Raw genomic sequence first — 19,243 nt, 5'->3', positions numbered from 1 at the left:
AGGGCCAGCTCAGGGCTGAGTGCCCGGAACACGCGGTGTCCATCCTGTCCCAGCTGGTTGGTGGCCACACACTGCTAGGTGCCCGAATGTCCCACATCGATGTCCCTGAGCTCCAGGAGGGGACCCTGGGCCACCTCCTGCCCATTGTGCAGCCAGGTGAAAGTGACAGGGGCTGAGCCCACCTGCACTAAGCAGCGCAGGGTCACATTGTCACCTGCACACACTGGGTGTGCCAGGGGACCGGGGATGATGGCATTGTCCACGGGCACTGTGGGGACAGAGACAGGGCTGGCACTGGGCAAGGTGGGATGGGGGTGATGTGGGTGAGGTCACTCACAGCCTGAGGACACCCAGGACAGTGGCATTCAGGGGGTCACTCTCAGCCACGCTGTCCCCGTTGCTGACCTGGCACCGGTACTGACCGCTGTCATTGTCCCCAATGTGGTGCACCTCCAGGCCGGGACTGGTGCCTAGCAGTGCCCCCAGCCCTCCTGGTGCCAGGAGAAGGACATGGGACCTGTACCCATGGGCATCGCACAGCTCAGCACCAGGCTGTCCCTGAGTGCCACCTGTCCCCTGGGGGCTGTGCTGACAAGGACACCGCTGAGGGCGGGACTCCTGTGGGAAGGGGACACAGGAGGGATTGGGGACCCAGGACGGGCAGGGGGACACAGGAGGGGAAAGAGGGGATTGGATGGGAGCAGAAGGGGACCCTGGGAGGCATGCTGGAACCTGGGGACAATGGCGAAATCCCATGGAAAGGTGGAGAGACCCAGGCAGGGATGGGGAACCACAAGTGAGACTGAAGAGACTCAGGGAATGATTTGAGGTTTAGAGATGGGCGGGTGGACCCAGGGAAGGAAGGGAGGCGAGAGGGTGAAGCAGGGACCTTGGAAGGTGTGGGGAATCCAGGGTGGGATGGGGAAGACAAAGAGAGGGATGAGGGATCTCCAGGGGGAACTGCGCAGTCATGGGGGAAGCCAAGAGGGACTTGGGAAATTTTGTGTGACACAGGGAGGAGTAAAGGGAGGGATGAAGGATTCAGGCAGTGGTGGGGAAACTCTTGGAGGATGATGGGCTTCCCTGTCCCCATCCTTGCACTCACTGTGCACTGTCACTCTCGCCAGTTCTGACTCCTTCCACTGGAACACTAAATGGCTCACATAGCCCTTGCAGCGGTAGCAGCCACTGTGGTTCAGCTGCAGCGGGGACAGGGACAGCTCAGTCCCATCATGGGGCCCCTTTGGATGCTTCTCTTCATGGTAGAAGTAAATGTCACTGAGCAGTTTGTTCTGCCTGACCCAGCAGAGCAGTGTCAGTGGGATCAATGTGCATTGCGCACCAGTATCGACCAAAGCTTTGTACTCTTGTGGCTCCGATGTGCCAAGCCAACGAATCCACACAGACCAGAAAACACGATTTTCCCTGGCCTCTACCTGGCTAGAGGCAGGGCCCCTCTAAGCCTGGTTATCCTTCTTTCCCTGGGCGTATGTTTTGGATGTTCCTTTGAGGGGATCAGACATGTCATCATCATCATACCTGGCCATTCGGCTACGGGCAACTGGAGCTGCTTTCCTTCTGGTGGATTCCCTCAGTTCACGCGCCCGTTGTGCCAGAACAGCAGTAGGTTTCCTATCCCAACTTCTCATGTTTTCCCCACAATCACGCAGGTAAAACCACAGCTCAGCACGTGGGGTGTACCTTCTCTCACCATCTGGGAAACGTCTGTCTTGGAGACCAGAACCTCGGATCTGTACTGCTGAAATTTGGAGAAGGTCTTCTTTAATCTCCTCTCTAAGCTTCTTATGGTTCTCCTCTATCTTATCCTCTAAGTTCTGCAGACGTGTTTCTACCGCTGAGATTCTGGCATGTGTCGGGCCATGTACAGCATCTGCATATGCTCGGAGCTTCCTTGCCATGTCAAGCACCGTCTCATCCCTCTCACCCCTCTTCATGATGGCTAAGGCAGAAGCATATTCGTGTGGCCCAAGTCGTACGAGTTTTCGCCACATCACAGACGTGCATGGTACTAAGTCTGGGTTCCTAGTTGTTACATCATCTGAGAAGATAATCTCTGCCACAGCCATTTCTCTCAGGCGTTGGATCCCTTGCTCTGTTGTCTTCCACTGAGTTTGCTGCATATAGAGATCGTCTGCACACAGGTATCTTTCTGCTACGCTTCTTAGGACCTGTTCCCAGAGGCTGTGAGTGTTATCCCCCCTCATCATTCCTTGGTCTATGACAGGATCCTTTTAGAGGGATCCCAAATGCCTGGCTTCAGTGCCATCCAGAATTGTAGCCTCGCCTGCAGCATCCCAGAGATGAACCAGCCAACTAATTATGAATTCATCAGACCTTCAAGTGTAATCCTTCCTTAGGCCACGAAGGTCCTTCAGGGAAAAGGACTCAATACTCGCATCTGATCTTGCACCTGCTGCTTTGACTCCTGATTTTATGTCAGGAGGCATTGAGGTTCCTTCTCCTTCTTCATCATCATCATCATCGTTGTCCACTGGTCGATTGGTCTTGTCCATGCATTTCCCAGTTCTAGTGCTGGTAGCAACAGCCATGGGTTTAGATGCTGGCTTCGAGCCTGGGCTGTTGGCTGCAGCCTGAGTCACCGGGACAGTTGCTGATTTATCTCCCTGCCCCCCTGCCTCTGTCTGCTGCCCGACAGTATCTAGCAGTGTACGATAAGCATATGCCAGGGCCCCGCTCACTGCAATGACCTTCCTCTCCTTAGGCTCATCCTGGTACTTTTCTTTCAGATATTTCCCCACCTCAGCTGGGTTCTGAATTTGTTCATGGGGAAAATCCCAGACTATAGGGTCAGAGAATTCCTTCAGGATTTGGCCCATATCCTCCCATTTCCCACACCACTTAGGATTTTCCACACCGGGGTTTACTCCTGAGTCAGGGGTCTCATCAGCCCATCTAGAAATCTCAGCCCTCATTCTAGAGAAGCAGCAGGCTGTATAGAGGAAGGTTACCAGATTGAATACCAGGAAGATGGTTTCTTTAACATTGAGGGGAAACTGAACATCCTTCACTAGTGATGCAACTGATTCATAGGAGAAGAAGGAAAGCAGAGGCTGAAAAACCTCATTCCCTCCTGCTCCTCCTGCAACAAACTGGATGCATAACCATAGCCATGAACCATTCATACCTGGAGCAGACCCTAGCATGTTTATAAACCTCTTGCACATCATTGCCACCAAGCCCAGCAGGATAGCTACTCTGGTCACTGCCCCTCTGATGTAAAAACTACGTATTAGGGGCAATACTAAAGCTATTTCTGGGTAAGAAAAAAACCTAGGGACCAGAGAGGTATTAAAATCTCAAAAAACCCTAGGGACCAGAAATGCATGCAAACCTTCACCCCAATAGACATTAGGAATTCAAAAAGCATGGCTATTAGCTGATTTAAACGAACATAGAGTAATAGCAACCAAAATGCAGTCAAAACAGGGTTTTTTCACTCTCTCTCTCGCCCCACATTTGGGCACCAATGTTTTGTCCTGGTTTAGGGCAAATTTGTTAAAGAATCTGCAAAGGAGGGCCCCTCCAGAAAGCAAAACCCACACGGCCCCTCCCCCCAACCGGTTCGGGAAAAAATTCCTTGAAGAGAGGTGGAAAGAACCTGTTTATTTCAGGCACAGCACCCCCCCAGTACACAAAATGAACAATACCCGATGACACCGCTCTGAGAAAGATGACAAAATCAGAAAGTCTCTTTCGGGGGTGGTTGCTCTGTTCTCAGTCCCTCCGGCACTGGGGCAGCTGCTGCAGCCAAACGGTGCAAACCCTCGGTGTTCCCAGTCCCAGTCCGGAGCAGGTTTGAGATGGTCACAGAAATGGGAGAGGAGAAACAGTCCGGGAAGGAATTTGGACTGTTTAGCTAAACTAGCTAATTAGCAGAAGCAAAAGCGAGAGCAGAAGCAAGAGCAGAAAAGCAAGCAAGCGAAGCAGCAAGCTGAAAGCAAGGAGTGAAAAACAGCCCTATGTATACTGCCTGTCTCTGTGTCCCTGATAAGAGAAACCCAAACAAAACTTCCACTTTTCAGAGTCGATCTTAAAGGCACAGAACAGATGAATGGGGATACAAGCATCATAATGTCACCCTAGGACACCCAGCTCAGCCCATTCTGTGGTTCTGGGATCCCATGGGCCTGGGGATGGGGCTGCAAATGGTTACCTTTGCAACGGGCTCTGGCTGCAGGCCTGAGCTAGTGTCCATGGCAACCAACCCTGGCATGGGGTCTCCATGGAGCTGCCATAGAAACTGACCATAGCAACAGGGGGTTTGTGATGGTTGCCATGGAAACTGACCATAGCAACAGGGTCCTGCGATGGTTCAGATTTGTCTGAAGGCTAAGGATCAGATTTGTCACAGGCCCTCAGAGGGATTCCATGGCGACTTTCCAAGAGTCTCCAGGCTGTTCCAGAGCTGGAATGTCACAGGCATAGACAGGGGCCCCATGGAGACCTCCCAGGGCTTTCTGGGGATGGTAAAGAGCCCTGTGGTCAGAGGCAGTCACAGCCATTCCATGGTGACATCCCAGGGCACCTTGGGCTGCAAAGGCACTGGTCTGTCACAGGCACTCAGGGGGCTCCATGGTGACATCCCAGGAGTCCCCAGGCTGCCAAAGAGCCGGGATGTCCCAGACACTCACAGGGGTTCCTGTCATGGGCACAGTGGGATCTTCAGGCAAAAGCTTTGTTTCTTTATTGGAGAAACTCCTGCTGAGACCTGAGGTGGAGAAATGATACCCAGCAGCCACCATGGATCCTCAAACGCCTGCAGGGCTCCTAGACTGCTAAAATTTCTTCTAAGAGAGGAGACTGGGAACAGCTGGATCCAGTCCCAGCCCAAGAATTTGTCAAAGGTTTATGTGTAAAGGATTGGACAGGTGGAATTGAACTTTAACCCAATTTGTCCCACAGGATTAAAGACCGAATACCACATACATTATATAAATACAGCTCTGATTGATTCTGATCATGATCGGACAGAAAGATTTTAACCTGAGTTATTTACTCCACAGTTCAGAGGCTTCATCAATTATTAGAATATAGTGCTCTGGGAAGCAATTTTGAAGTCAACAGATTGGTCTATGACATCAGAGAGTTTGTTGTGGAAGTCACTGGGCAGCTACAGCATCACAGAGGGGATTCTGTGACATCACAGAACAGGCTGTGGCACCATGGCATGGCTGGATGACATCATAGAGCTGGCTGTGAGGTTCAAAGTATGTGCTGTGACATTAAAGAGTGCCAGTATGACATCACAGAGAAGGTCTTGTGGCATCACTGAGGGGCTTGTGACATCACAAAGCTGTCTGTGACATCATAGTGTGAGGCAATAGAGAAGACTCTGCCATCATTGAGGGTGGCTCTGTGACAACCCAGAGTGGGCTGTGACATCACTGGTGGCTGTGTGACATTGCAAAAGAGCTGTGTGGCATCATAGGGGCTGTGACATCACAGGGGCTGTGTGACATCACAGGGGCTGTGTGAGGTCACTCTGCGGTCACTCTGCCCTGGCCCCCCTCACAGTTCCCTCCAGAGCAGTCCAACCCTGCTCGTGCACAGCAGGGTCCCTGGTCCCCCCGGGTCCCCCCGGCCCCGCAGCCTCCCCCAGAGGATGTTCCACGAGATCGACCCCAGAGCCTGACATGGGGACAGGGGGCCGGGGCCCTGGGGGTGGCACAGGGGGACAGGGACCCCCCCAGCAGCGTCCCCGTGTCCCCCAGGGCCAGAGCCTGGGCCAGGGCTCCTTCACCCTGCTACTAACGAGGCCTTGAGAGTGCTGAAAAAATCCCCAACAAGGGAGCACCAAAAACCAGATTTAATATTAAGGTGCAGCAGCACAAAGTTCCTTGGCAAGAATCACTCTGCTTCTGACTGGACACTTCAGGCACACCAAAGAAAAAAAGCAACAACAAAACCAAACAGAATCCAGGCAGTCAAACCAGAAATGAGCTGAGAACTGTCCCAGTGTGTGTGAGACACAAGGATAGTGTGGGCAAGGATAAAATGAATAAAGAAATAAAAGCTTGACAGAGGTCAAACTTAACAGGACTTCACTGATACCTTAACCTTAACTGATACCTTCAACTTCACAATTTAGGAAAAGAACAGAGCTTAACAGTATTTAACCTCACTTACAACCAATGACTTAAGGATTTAATAGTGGAATAACATTAAAAAATATTCAACTTAGCTTATAACATAGTAAACTTTGCAAAAAAAAACCCTCTTAATACCATTTAACTTAACTTATTTGTCTTGATGTAGCCTTACATACAGGCCTGACTGACTCAGCTATCCAAGGCACACCAAGCCCTCAGAGAGCAGCATTTCTGACACATTTCCCCAGCACAGGCACTCCTGTGTGCACACAGACACAAAGAGTCAGTGCAAGACACCTGTGAAAAATTCCCCTGAGGGCAGGGAATGCTGAGGGCAGGGAATGCTCACTGTGGATCCTTTGGCATGTCCTCAGCAAAGGGCAAAGGGTTGAGCCTGGAGGAGTGGGGGGATCGGCCCAGGCTCCGTCGTTGTTCAGGATGCCCGAGTGCAGCAAACGGGAGAGTTGCCGGCTGGGAGAGGCCCCACTCAGAGGGAGTCGTGGCCCAGGAGAGCTCCAAGGGCTCCTTTTGGAGCGCTGTTTGCAGGGCCCCAAGAGAGGGGCTTCAGTCCCAGCAATAGTTCAGCCTGGCCGCACTTGGCACCAACAGCTTTCTTTGGCAATGTGAGAACAGGGATGTTGTGCCACTGAGAGAACAAAAACAGTTCCCAGGGCTGCTCCTACAGAAACCAGGAGCTGGTTGGGCAGCAGCAGTGCCTGGAGCAGACAGTGTTTGGGATGAGCTGCAGAGGAGCTGAGCCCAGGGGCTGTTGGCCAAGGCCCAGGCCCAAGGAGCATTTCTCAGCTGGCAGGGTGGCCTGAGAAGGGGAGGGGGGAATGCAGCAGCACAGGGCCCATGGAACCAAGGGACCATTGTGACACTGTGGGGCCCTGTGAGACCAAGGGACCATTGTGACACTGTGGAGCCCTGTGAGACCAAGGGACCATTGTGACCCTGTGGGGCCTCATGGAATCATGAAGAGCACTGTGATATTGCTGGGCCTAATGGAACCAAGGGGGTCGTGCTGACTCTGTGTGGCTCCATGGAATGTAGGGATCATTGTGATACAGCAAGACCCCATGGAGCCAAAGGTCCATTGTGACATTGCAAGTCCTTATGTAATCATGGAGAGGCCATTGTGACACTTCACAGCCTCATGGAACCAAGGGACCATTGTGACCCTGGGGGTCACCACAGAACTAAGAGGACTATTTTGATACTATGGGGCCTGGTGAAACCAAGAGGCCTTTGTGACACGAAACCAAGAGGCCTTTGTGACACTGAAGGGCGGCATGGAGCCAAAGGTCTATTGTGACATTGCAGGGCCTCCTGTCATCAATGGACCATTGTGAGACTGTGGAGCCAAAATGAGACCATTGTGACGCTGCAAACCTCCAGGGTCTAAAGGTCCATTGTGACATTGCAGGGCTCATGGAACAGAGGAGTCCTGTGACATTGTGGGGCCTGGGGAACCATGGAGACCATTGTGACACTGCAAGGCCTCATGGAATCAGTGGGACCATTGTGAAACCTGGGAGCCACTGTGACACTGTGGGATCCCATCGAACAAGGGGTCCATTGTGACATTTCAGGTCTTCTTGTAATCAAGGAGCCATTGTGGCAGTGTGGAGCCCCACAGAACCAAGGCACCATTGTGACACTTCAGGGCCCCATAAAAACAAAGGAATACAGTACAGGTCTGGCTGGTTTGACCTCCCAAGAGGTCAGGCTGACCTTGGCATGTTGAGGGTCTCATCCACTATTGAAACAGTGGTGCTCCGTGCTTTCCTTCCGATGGAAAAGATCTGACATTCTGCTCCAGGCACGTATGGCCAGAATTGGAGTTTCACCTCCAAATTTCCTTATATCAAGGGATTGTTCCCATAGTAATATTGCCAGGACAAGTCTGGCTGGCAGTGGTTTCATGAGGGTCACCTCTCATCTGTTCCCAAAACACTTGGCAAGATTCTGTGCTTTCCTTCCTATGGAAAAGAGCTGTCCTTCTCGGCCAGGTGCCCATGGCCAGAATTGGGATTTCACGTCCAACATTGCCTTACTGTGGCAGACTGGAGAAGATTTTTGGCTTGAAATTTTAGTGTGTGGGGGAGGAAGGGGCAGGTCCAGCCTTGCCCTGCCATGGAACCCCAGCACTGCCCTGCCCTGGAATCCCAATCCCCCCAGAGCCTCTATCCCAGCCCAGCAGTGGCTGCCAGTCCCTGGCACAGCACAGGCAATGCTCCACAGCCACCTCTGCAGCCCCAGCCCAGCTCCTGAGGGACCAAATGACCCCAAGGCCCACCTGGGAGAAGGGCCCAGGGAAACCAAGGGGTATTGAAGGCTGACCACAAGGCAAGCACACATCTTGATCCTACCTCCTCTTGGACTTTCCATCTGAACACTGCTGGAATCCAGGAGGTGGTAGCTGTTTGTGTGCTTCTCTGTATATTTTGGTCTTTCTCTTTCTATGTCTTCTTCTTCTGTTTCTGTGCTCCTGCAAATTTTGATTAACATTAAGTTAACCAGGCTTAGAGTGTGAAGTTGAATGGGCCAAGTCAATGTTTTTGAGAAGTGTTTTTTGTTGATCAAATATCTGCCATAGTTTGACATAGGAGAGTTTTAAAAAGTAATAAAAGTAAATCCATAAATAATTAACTGAAACTAAAACCCACCACACTCATCAATACATTAATTAAGAAATCTCAAGATTAGAGAAATCTTAAATTAACAAACCAAAAACCACTACAGTGTCATAATAAATCTTTTGGCAAAGCTTGTCTGATTTCCTAAAGTTGCCAGTAAAGGTTGATTTGTTGTTTTGAGCTCCTGAGAATCTCTTGTTGGTATTTTTCTAGGGAGTCCATCTCAGAGTACACAAACTACTGTAATTTCTTTTAAATATCTCACTGAGAGAGTTGGTTTTTAGTGGATGGGAGCAGGGCTTGTCTGTCCTGCTTGGCCCAGCCCAGGCAGGGCTTTCCCAGCCGCATTCCACACTCCATTGCCCAGCTGGAGCCGCTGGTGCCTCTGAGTTGTGCTACCCCAGCCCCAGGGACGCTCTCCTTGTCTGCCCATTCCCCCACGGTCTCTGGGCAGAGATGGCCTCAGTGGGGGCTGCTGACATCCTCAGCACCTTGGAGGCTGCTGCTGAATTTTCCTGCTGCAAAGGCTTGTTCAGCCTTCAGCTCTTCAGTGCAGGAATTCAGTGTCCCAGGGTTCATTAACATTCAGAACACCTTAAGAACCCAAGCCTCTGGAGTTTGATTTAAGTGTTGATTTGATTTAAGTGTTCAAATATTTGTGGTTAATTTGATAGATTTCAGTAGTGTGTTCTAAGTGAATGCCTTATATTTAAAAAGACAGTGAGAAAACATTTTTTAGGTCCTGTTTGGGACATTTTCCTGTTCATAAATCAGTCTGTGCAGTCTCCTATTGACACTGAATCCAAGTAGCTCCTCATTCAGTTTGAATAGATATGAAAATCAAGATCCTTCATGGCTGACAATCAATCAGACTCTGTCCCTACCCCCATCCCCATTTCCCCTATCCAAGCCCTGGCACTCAGAGCAGCATTGTGCAAATCTGAGCTCCCTCCAGCCCAGGCTGCACCTGCAGCTTTCAGCTCCTTCTCCAACTCGCACCTGCTTTCCTTGGAGAAGGAGCTGCCCGAGACACAGAGGGATGTTCATTTATTGTCAGCCAACAATACCAAGGCAAGTCACAGCTCCATCAAATGCAAAAGTCATTCCTCTGCTTGGTATTAAATCCACTTTGCACAGCAGACAGTCTCAGAGCAATGGAAAACACCTTCTGTGCCCAGCACAGATCCCAAGGTCCCCCCAAACCCTCCCTGCCCTAATTCTGCCCAGATTTGCTCTTTGCACACACGAGTCACACACTGAAGTCAGGAGCTCCCTCCATGCCCAGAGGGAGGAAAAGAGAGAAAGGGGATGAAGAGCTCTCCTGTGCAGAGCCAAGGTCCAAGTGCCCCTGCAGTGGGAACCACAACTCATCAGGTTTGTGTCCTTTGGGCTCAGGGACTGGTGACCCTCAGAGGCACAGAAAGGTTTCTTGCCAACAAACACAAGTTGAATATTTGAACAGTTTAACAACCATCTCAGCTCTTTCCTCAGCTCTCTGTGATGTTCCAGCGGCATCTGACATGTCCACCATTCCCAAGGGATTTCTGTACATGAACAGTTTTAGACAAAGACATACGGTAATTCTGTGATAGATATAAACACAATTAAGATGATATTTATTATATATTTATTTGAACTTCGGAAATATTGGGCAATTTCTTCCAGCTCAAAGCATGAAGCCAGTCAGTTGAGAGGCACTTGAATGACCAGAGAGCATCTAGAGGAGGAAATCAGAGAGCAGTAGAAGTACATAGATCCACCTGCTGTAAAGGAAGAGATGTCCTTAGACATGGCCATTTCAACAGAAGAGCTGAAAACACCTGAAGGAAAATGGAGAGGAAGTAATAAACAAAACATTGGTCACACCAGTAGAAGGCAAGATCAGTATTTTTCCTCCTGCCATCTGAACAACTCCAGGAAATTCCTGTTCCTGATGGGAAAACTGCCATTTCTTAACAGTACTCAAATGACCCAGACAATAAAGATTTGCTTGTATATTATGAAACTAACAGGTAATAAAAGCTGTGCCCCTATCCAGGCTGACATCAGTTATGTGCCCATGAACAGCCAGTGCCACTTGTGCCCTGAGGTGCCCAGCTGGGATTGGATCTCTCAGAGAGCACTTGAGGAAGAGCAGAGCATATTGCAAGCTGCAAGTCCCTGACAGCCCCACAGGACTCCTGTGCCATCAACATCTGCTCTGCTCCAGTCTGAAACAGGGCCCAGCATGGTGCCAGGATCATCAGAGAGCTGAGGTGTGTGCTGGAATTCAATGCCCTCCCCATCCCACAGCAGCCCTGCATTTCCCTCCTGCAGCCTTGGTCTCCAGCACAGCCATGGAGGCTCTTTGGGCTCTGGACTGTTCCTGCAGCTCCCAAGGGCAGCTGAGCTCTGCCTTTGGCGCAGTCAGGCCTGGCCAGCGCAGGCCATGCTCAGCAATTGCTTGTGTGTGCCTGGCCTTGCTGTCAGCCCCGGCAACGGCTGCATGGCCCCTTTGTGGCCCTGCGCTGGCCCAGCCATGGTGGCCCAGCCCCTGTGCAGGCCCAGCCCAGGCCAGGAGCATTGCAGCTGGGAACAGCCCCTGTGCCATGGTGCCCACAGCAGCCTTGGGGCTCTGTGCCCCATGGCCTCCCTGCTGGGCAGTCTCTGCCAGCTCCTGCAGAGCCCGTGGCACCTGTGGGGCTGCACAGACAGCCCTGTCCCAGGCTCTGCTGGCCTCAGGGCCAGCAGAGAGGCAGCCAGGGCTGGCCATGGCCGGGAACAGGCCCTGAGCCCCGCAGGAGGATGGAGCTGGGCCACAGCCAAACTCAGCCCAGGCCAAAGCTGGGCTCAGCAGCCACGGCTGCCAATGCATGGACACAGAGGCTGGTGCTGACAAATGTCCTGGGCCCCCTCCCTGCTCTGTCCATGCCACCAAGGGCACAGAACAACCTCCTCTCTGGGCCACTTGCCTGTTTGCAATGCCTTGCACAGGCGCTGGCCCTGCCCCACAAGGCCTGGCCCGAGTGCTTCCCCTGCACATCCAGCCAGGCTGAGATGGACACTGATGGTTTCTGGGCCAGGCTCTCTGAGCCCGGCCCAGCTCCCTGCAAGCTCTGCCAGCTGTCCTGAGCTCTGGGCAGCACCAAGGGCCTCTCCCCAGCCCAGCCCAGCCGGCTCTGGCCCCACAGCTCTGCTCAGGCCAGGCTGCTCTGGGCACTGGCCCCACGGCCTCAGCCCCTGGCAAGGGCACAGCAGCAGCTGCAGCTGCCACAGGACTCAGCCCCAGCCATGGGGGAAGGTGCTTGGCCAGGGCCAAAGGAGGCTCCCTGGCTGCCCTGCTCCCCTCGGGCTGAGGTGCTGAGAGCTCTGCAGCCCCTGCTGCCATCCCATCTGTCCAGGGCAGCACAAGAGCCGTGGCCTTGGGGCCCTCAAGAGCTGCTCCTGCTCCAGGCCCAGGGCCCATGCCGAAGCTGGGCCTGCCACAAAGCTGTGCCCATTTCTGTTCATTGCTGCTCTGATGGGGATGGATCCTCAACCACTTGGAGGTTGCTGATGAATTTTACTTCTCCAGAGTCCTCTTCTTTCTTGAGCTACTCAGTTGAGGAATTCAGTGAAAAAGGCTATTAAACATTTGTTTAAAACATTTAAACAAGAAAAATCCCTGGGAAAATTTGAAGTTTTCAATTGTTCTGTAGTTAATTAGTCAGATTTCAGAGGTGTATTTAAAGTGAATATGGTATATTGAAAATTAAGCAGAGACGACTGGTTTTGTCCAGTTTTCTTTTCTTGTTTATAGATTGGTATCAGCAATGTCCAGTTAATATTGACCCCTAACCCCTTCAAATGCAGTCTGAATAGATATTATAATCAAGACCCTTCATGGCTGACAATCAATCACACTTTGTTCCTACCCCCACCCTGCCATTTCCCTCACCCAACCCCTGGCACTCAGAGCAGCTGAGGAATGGAGTCACATCCAGGGGTGTCACCAGGGCTCAGGATTGGGGCCCGGTCAGTCAATCTTATTATTGCTGATCTGGATGAGGCCATCGAGGGTACCCTCAGTCAGTTCCCAGGTGAGCCCAAGCTGGGTGGGAGTGTGGCTGTGCTGGAGGGCAGGAAGCTCTGCAGAGGGATCTGGACAGGCTGGAGCCAGCCATGGGCCCAGGACATCTGGATGAGGTTCACCAAGGCCAGCGGACAAGCCCTGCACTGGGCTCACAACCAGGCTCCAAATCCCTGGCTGTGCCCTGCCCTGATCCCCACAGCCTGTCCTGTTTCCTTCATCCCTGCATTGCCAGGGACTTTCTGGGACAAGGGAGCTCTACTCTGAATATGGAGGGAGGTGCAAGTGCCACCATTGCAGTGGGAACCACAACTCATCAAGTTTGTGTCCTTTGGGGGTCAGGAACTGGTGGGACTCAGAGGCATAGAAACTTTCTCTTCATGGCCAACAGACCACAGTTGAACAGGAAACTATTTAATAACAATCACGCTCTTCCCTGAGCTATGTGCAATGTCCCAGCAGCATCTGATGTTCAATATCCACAAGTGATTTCCATACTAAAATTAATTTCAGACAAACGGCATTTTGTGATAGGTATAAACACAATTAAGTTCTTGTATCAGGATGCTCCTTCTGGAGTGTGGGGAAAACGGCTCCAACAATTCCTGATTTGCAAAGCTGTCAGTGGTGGCTGGAGAAGGGAGTCAGGCTGCTCTTGGTGTTGAGGAAATGCTGAAACCAGCCTGACTCATTTCATCTCCTCATGCTCTGGCTGATCTCCCCTCTTTCCCCTTCCACCCATCAGCTTTTGTCTCCCCCCAGCCCCCAGGGAAGAGCCTGGCTCTGTGTTCTCCATCCCCTCCTGGCTGGCACTGCCAGGCTGGCATGGGGAGCCCCTCAGCCTTCCCTGCTCCGGGCTGGACCAGCCCAGCTCCCTCAGCCTCTGCTCACAGCCCAAGGGCTCCAGCCCCACCTTGGAGGACCTTCCCAGACCCTGCTCCAGCTGCCAGACATCTTTTCTGCCCTGGGCAACCCAACCCAGGCCACAGTGACCTGGATAATCCCCATACTTGATGTCCTGGTCACACAGCCCTGGCCCCTTGTCCCCATGTCAGGCTCTGGGATGGATCCTGTGGAACCTCCTTTGGTGGTGGCTGTGGCTCCAGGTGGGACAGGGGGATCCCGGGGGACAGGGACCCTGCTGGGCATGGACAGCATTGGACTTCTTGGGAGAAACTGTGAGGGGGAGCTGGGACAGAGTGACCAACCCAGCGACCTGACACAGCCCCTCTGGGATGTCACACAGCCCCTCTGGGATGTCACAGACTGCACTGTGATGTCACAGAGGCAGTCTATGGTGTCATAGCTCCTCGATGACCTCACATAACCCACTCTGTGATGTCACAGCCCACTCTGTGACCTCATGTTATCAGATGATCAGTTGTCTCCACCAGGTGAGCTGACACCTGGAGCTTGTTCTCCACAACCCCAGGCCTATGGAAACCACACAATGCCCATTGTGTGAGAAGGGGAACTGAAAGTTCACCAGCCTCAGTGTCCTGCCAGCTCAGCCAGGCCCACTAGAACATTGGGGTCCATGACCACCAGGGACCACCAGAGAGACCCTCCAGGACACAAGAACACATGGGTAAAGGGGAAGGGAAATATGTTAATGATTTTGGGGAAATTATTATCATATGTAAGTTTAGTCCAGGACAATCAATGAATAGGTGTGCAAAATACAAAATATTAACAGAAACTTTCCTGTACTCACCATGCACTGCTTTGGGAGGAGCTGTCCCCTGTGCATCCAGCTGAATAAAGAATGCTGCTTCTTAATGCTACATTGGTGTTAAGGAGTTTTCTATTTTACTGAATTTTTGGTAACACTCCCACTGCCAAGGAAAGCTCTGTCTGCTGCTGTTCACAAACAGAGCAGGGCTGGTGGCAGATGTGGGGCCTGGAGGCTGCCTGGGGCACAGTGACCATGAAATAATCAAGTTTTCAATGTTCTGTGAATAAAGGAGGGGCAGCAACAAAACTTCTACACTGGAATTAGGAAGGGCAGACTTTGGCCTATTTAAGATGCAGATTTGGGGAGTAATGAATCAGGCACTGATTTTTTTTTTTTTAAGGAAAACATCCCTTAAAAACAAAGGTGTCCAGGAAGGATGGACACATTTCACGAAAGTAATTGTAAGGGGGAAGGAGCAGCCTGTCCCAGTGTGGCAAAAGATGAACTAGTGAGGAAAATGACTGGCCTGGCTGCCCATGGAGCTTTTGTGGGAACTCAAGGGTAACAAGAGGTGCATCAACTTTGGACAGAAGGTCAAGCAGCTTAGGAAATGTTTAAGGATGTTGTAAAGTCGTGCAGAAAAAAAGTTAAGAGGTGAAAGCTCAATTAGAGTTTAACCTGACCACTTCTGTGAAAAAAAATAGACAATGTTTCCACAATTAAATTAATAGCAAAACATGGGATAAGGAGAACCTCTACTCTTTATTGGATGCCGTGGGGAATATAGTAACTAAAGATAAGGAGAAGGCAGAGCTACTTAACATCTTGTTTCTCTCAATTTTTAATATTAGGACAGGCTGTCCTCAGGACAAGAGTTCTCCTGAGCTGGTAAATGGGCACAGGGAGCAGAACAGCCCCTGTAATCCAGGAGGAAGCAGTTGGTGACCTGCTGAGCCACTCAGATGCTCACAGGTGTGTGGGATGAGATGGATCCATCCCAGGGGGATGAGGGAGCTGGTGGATGAGCTCCCTAAGCTGCTCTCCATCATTTACCATCAGTCCTGGCTCAGTGGGGAGGTCCCAGTGCACTGGAGGTGCCAGTGTGAGCCCATCCCCAAGAAGGGCTGGAAGGAGGAGCTGGGGAACTCCAGGCCTGTCAGCCTGACCTGGGTGCCTGGCAAGGTTATGGAACAGATCACCCTGAGTGCCATCCCAGGGCACCCACAGGATGGCCGAGGAATCAGAGCCAGCCAGCGTGGATTTCAATATCTGCACTGATGATCTGCATGAGGGCACTGAGTCCAGCATCAGCAAATTTGCAGATGACACCAAGCTGAGTATGAGTGTGGATCTGCTGGAGGGTAGGAGGGCTCTGCAGAGGGCCCTGGACAGGCTGGATCCAGGGCCCAAACCCAACAAGGTCAGGTTTAACAAGTCCAAGTGCCGGGTCCTGCACTTTGGCCACAACAACACCTGCAGCACTACAGGCTGGGAACAGAGGGGCTGGACAGCAGCCAGGCAGAAAGGGACCTGCAGGGACTGATGGACAGCAGGCTGGACATGAGCCAGCAGTGTGCCCAGCTGGCCAAGAAAGCCAATGGCTCCTGGCCTGGATCAGGAATGGTGTGGCCAGCAGGAGCAGGGCAGGGATTCTTGCCCTGCACTCAGCACTGGTGAGGCCACACCTCGAATGCTGTGTCCACTTCTGGGTCCCCAATTTAGGAAGGCCATGGAGGGGCTGGAGTGTGTCCAGAGAAGGGCAACAAGGCTGGGGAGGGGTCTGGAGCACAAGTCCTGTGAGGAGTGGCTGAGGGAGCTGGGGTTGTTTATCCTGGAAAAGAGGAGGCTCAGGGAGACAAGGAAGTGTCAGGGCACAGGTTGGACTTGATGATCTCCATGGCCTTTTCCAGCCTTGCTGATTCTGGGATTCTCTGAAACCACCCTTGGAGCAGTTGCACGATGAGCCCTGGGCCTCCTCTGCAGAAGCTCCAGAAGCCCAGGTCCCTCAGCTTCTCCTGCCAGTCCCAAAGCCCATCCTGTCAGTCCTGCAGAGCCTCTGCAGCTCCTCCTCACGGCCCAGAACAGGAAACCCCAGAGCCAGACACAGCAGCCCAGATGTGCCCCCCTGGCCTGGGGTGCCTCTGGCAAGGCAGCAGCACCAGGCACTGCAGGAGCCTGCAGACAATTCCTGCAGCACTTGTAGGATGATCCTGCTGCCCAAGGGACATTCCCATGGGGCCAAGTCAGGAACTGCAATGGGGAATGGGGCCAGAGAGGAAAGGGCAAACAGGGATGGGCTGTGTGCAGGGCAGACAAAAGGGATGGGCAACAGGAAGAAATTTGTAGCAGGGAGAGTAAAGAAAGCAAAAGTGAAGCCAAGGAAATGCTGAGGGCAGTTTGGGGGTGGCTGCCAGGCAGCCCTGGCTCTGAGCAACAGCGTCTGCAGTGGGACAGGAAACTCCCAGCTGATGGGAACAAACTTTCTGGCTGACTGCAGAGGCCAGGACAAAGCTGAGTGGTTTACCTGGTGTCCCCCAGCCCTTGCTGGCCCCAGGGTCTGATGGCATTTGTGCTCCCTCAGGTTCATGTCCCCACAGCAATAGCATGGAGGTGCTACCCCTGCTGTGTGCAATGCAAACAGGGGCTGCTGAGCCAGTGGTGCCGTGTCTGTGCCTGCAAGGATGGGGCACCTGTATGAGCTGGGGGAGAGGCCAGGGCTGCAGAGGGGGGATGTTGTTGGCAGCTCCATGAGGACGCTCTGGGACGCTGCCCTGGGCTGTGCAGCACACTGGGGATGGATCAGCCCCTGCTCTGCTGCTCCTTCCCGTCTCCCCCAGGGCCCTTGCAGAGCCCCAGCCATGCTGTTTGCCCCCAGCCTGCCCACGGCCAGCCTGGGGCTGCTCATGGGGGTTTTCTGTGCTGAGCATTGGCCTGGGTGTGTTCTTGAGAGAGCCTGGGCAAGGAGCCTGGAGCCCCCAGGCCCTGGCCTGAGGCATCAGTGCTGCCCCAGCAGTGCCCATGGCCTGTCCCTGCTGCAGCCCCGGCACTGCCACCCCCAGGGCTGTGCCTGGCCCCGAGAGCACTCAGGCCCTACAGCAACACCAGGGCCACCAGGGCAGCGGGGCAGGGCCATGGCAACAACACTGGCAACACCAAGTGCTGCTGCTGCTAGGCACAGCTGCTGTGCCAGCACTGATCTGCCCCCAGGTCTGCACACAGACATTGCTGCTGCAGCTCCAGAGAAGAGAACAGAAAGGGCATCTCTGGTGAAAACAATGCTGGGAGATCGTTTAGTTCCTTCAAAGCCACCAAGAGACTAGCTTCTCATTGACGCAGTCTGGGGCCACAGTTAAAGTGGAGGGAAACAAAAGGAAAAATGGCACAAGGAATGACAGTCCTTTGTGGACAATAGAAAACAAAAATTAAAAAACAAAGGAAAAAACACCTACAACCAAACCAACAACAAGTATCAAAGATTATTTTTATTATAAGTCTTTTTATTTAAGAAATTGGAAATTGGCCAACAGTTTAATGTTTCTGAAAAGCATCCAGTCATCAGTCTCCACACTGCAGCCTTGAGCTCCTGGTTCCTCAGGCTGTAGATAATGGGATTAAGGGCTGGAGACATCACCGAGTACAGAACTGACACTGACAGATCCAGGGATGGGGAAGAGATGGAGGGGGGCTTCAGGTCGGCAAATGCTGCAGTGCTGAGAAACAGGGAGACCACAATCAGGTGAGGGAGGCAGGTGGAAAAGGCTTTGTGCTATCCCTACTCAGAGGGGATCCTCAGCACTGCCCTGAAGATCTGCACATAGGAGAAAGCAATGAACACAAAGCAGCCAAATGTTAAACAGACACTGACAGCAAGAAGCCCAAGTTCCCTGAGGCAGGATTTGGAGCAGGAGAGTTTGAGGATCTGAGGAACTTCACAGAAGAACTGGCCGAGGGCATTGCCATGGCACAGGGGCAATGAAAATGTATTGGCTGTGTGCAGCAGTGCATTGAGAAAGCCACTGGCCCAGGCAGCTGCTGCCATGTGGGCACAAGCTCTGCTGCCCAGGAGGGTCCCGTAGTGCAGGGGTTTTCAGATGGACACGTAGCGGTCGTAGCATGTGACAGTCAGGAGGAAATACTCTGCTGAGAGGAAAAACAAAAAGAAAAACACCTGTGCAGCACATCCTGCATAGGAGATGTTCCTGGTGTCCCAGAGGGAATTGTGCATGGCTTTGGGGACAGTGGTGCAGATGGAGCCCAGGTCGCTGAGGGCCAGGTTGAGCAGGAAGAAGAACATGGGCGTGTGCAGGTGGTGGCCGCAGGCTACGGCGCTGATGATGAGGCCGTTGCCCAGGAGGGCAGCCAGGGAGATGCCCAGCAAGAGGCAGAAGTGCAGGAGCTGCAGCTGCCGCATGTCTGCCAATGCCAGCAGGAGGAAGTGCCTGATGGAGCTGCTGTTGGACATTCCTTCACTCTGGGCATGGTCCACTGTTGAAAAAGGCATTGACAAGCTTGAACAGATTTCCTTTTTGGTTTCAGACTTGTGCTCCTTCTGAGTTACTGCTTTACTTTCAGCATTGCACTCAGCCTAATACTGGGGAGACCTGAGGGAAAACAGGGCTCCCTATGCCGCAGGGCAGTCAGACCTGCTGGAACCACACAGGTGCCCTTTGTTCATTTAACCTCTCTCTATTTCACCATGATCACGCTTTAATATTTTTTGAAAAATGAAGTAGACTTTTTAAATTCTCCA

The 19,243-nt window shown here is 52.4% G+C and overlaps 1 pseudogene; it reads right to left on the bottom strand.

The window, feature by feature from the left end:
• Nucleotides 1-333: 333 nt before the first annotated feature.
• Nucleotides 334-18,955, bottom strand: LOC128945959 (olfactory receptor 14A16-like; annotated as a pseudogene).
• Nucleotides 18,956-19,243: the final 288 nt, after the last annotated feature.

The sequence above is a fragment of the Melozone crissalis genome, unplaced genomic scaffold, assembly GCF_028551555.1.
Source record: "Melozone crissalis strain CALT ecotype California unplaced genomic scaffold, PUWL_Pcris_2 ptg000068l_1, whole genome shotgun sequence".
In the NCBI taxonomy this organism is placed as follows: domain Eukaryota; kingdom Metazoa; phylum Chordata; class Aves; order Passeriformes; family Passerellidae; genus Melozone; species Melozone crissalis.
The sequence above is the reverse complement of the archived record's forward strand: the minus strand, read 5'-3'. Positions and strand labels throughout refer to the sequence as shown.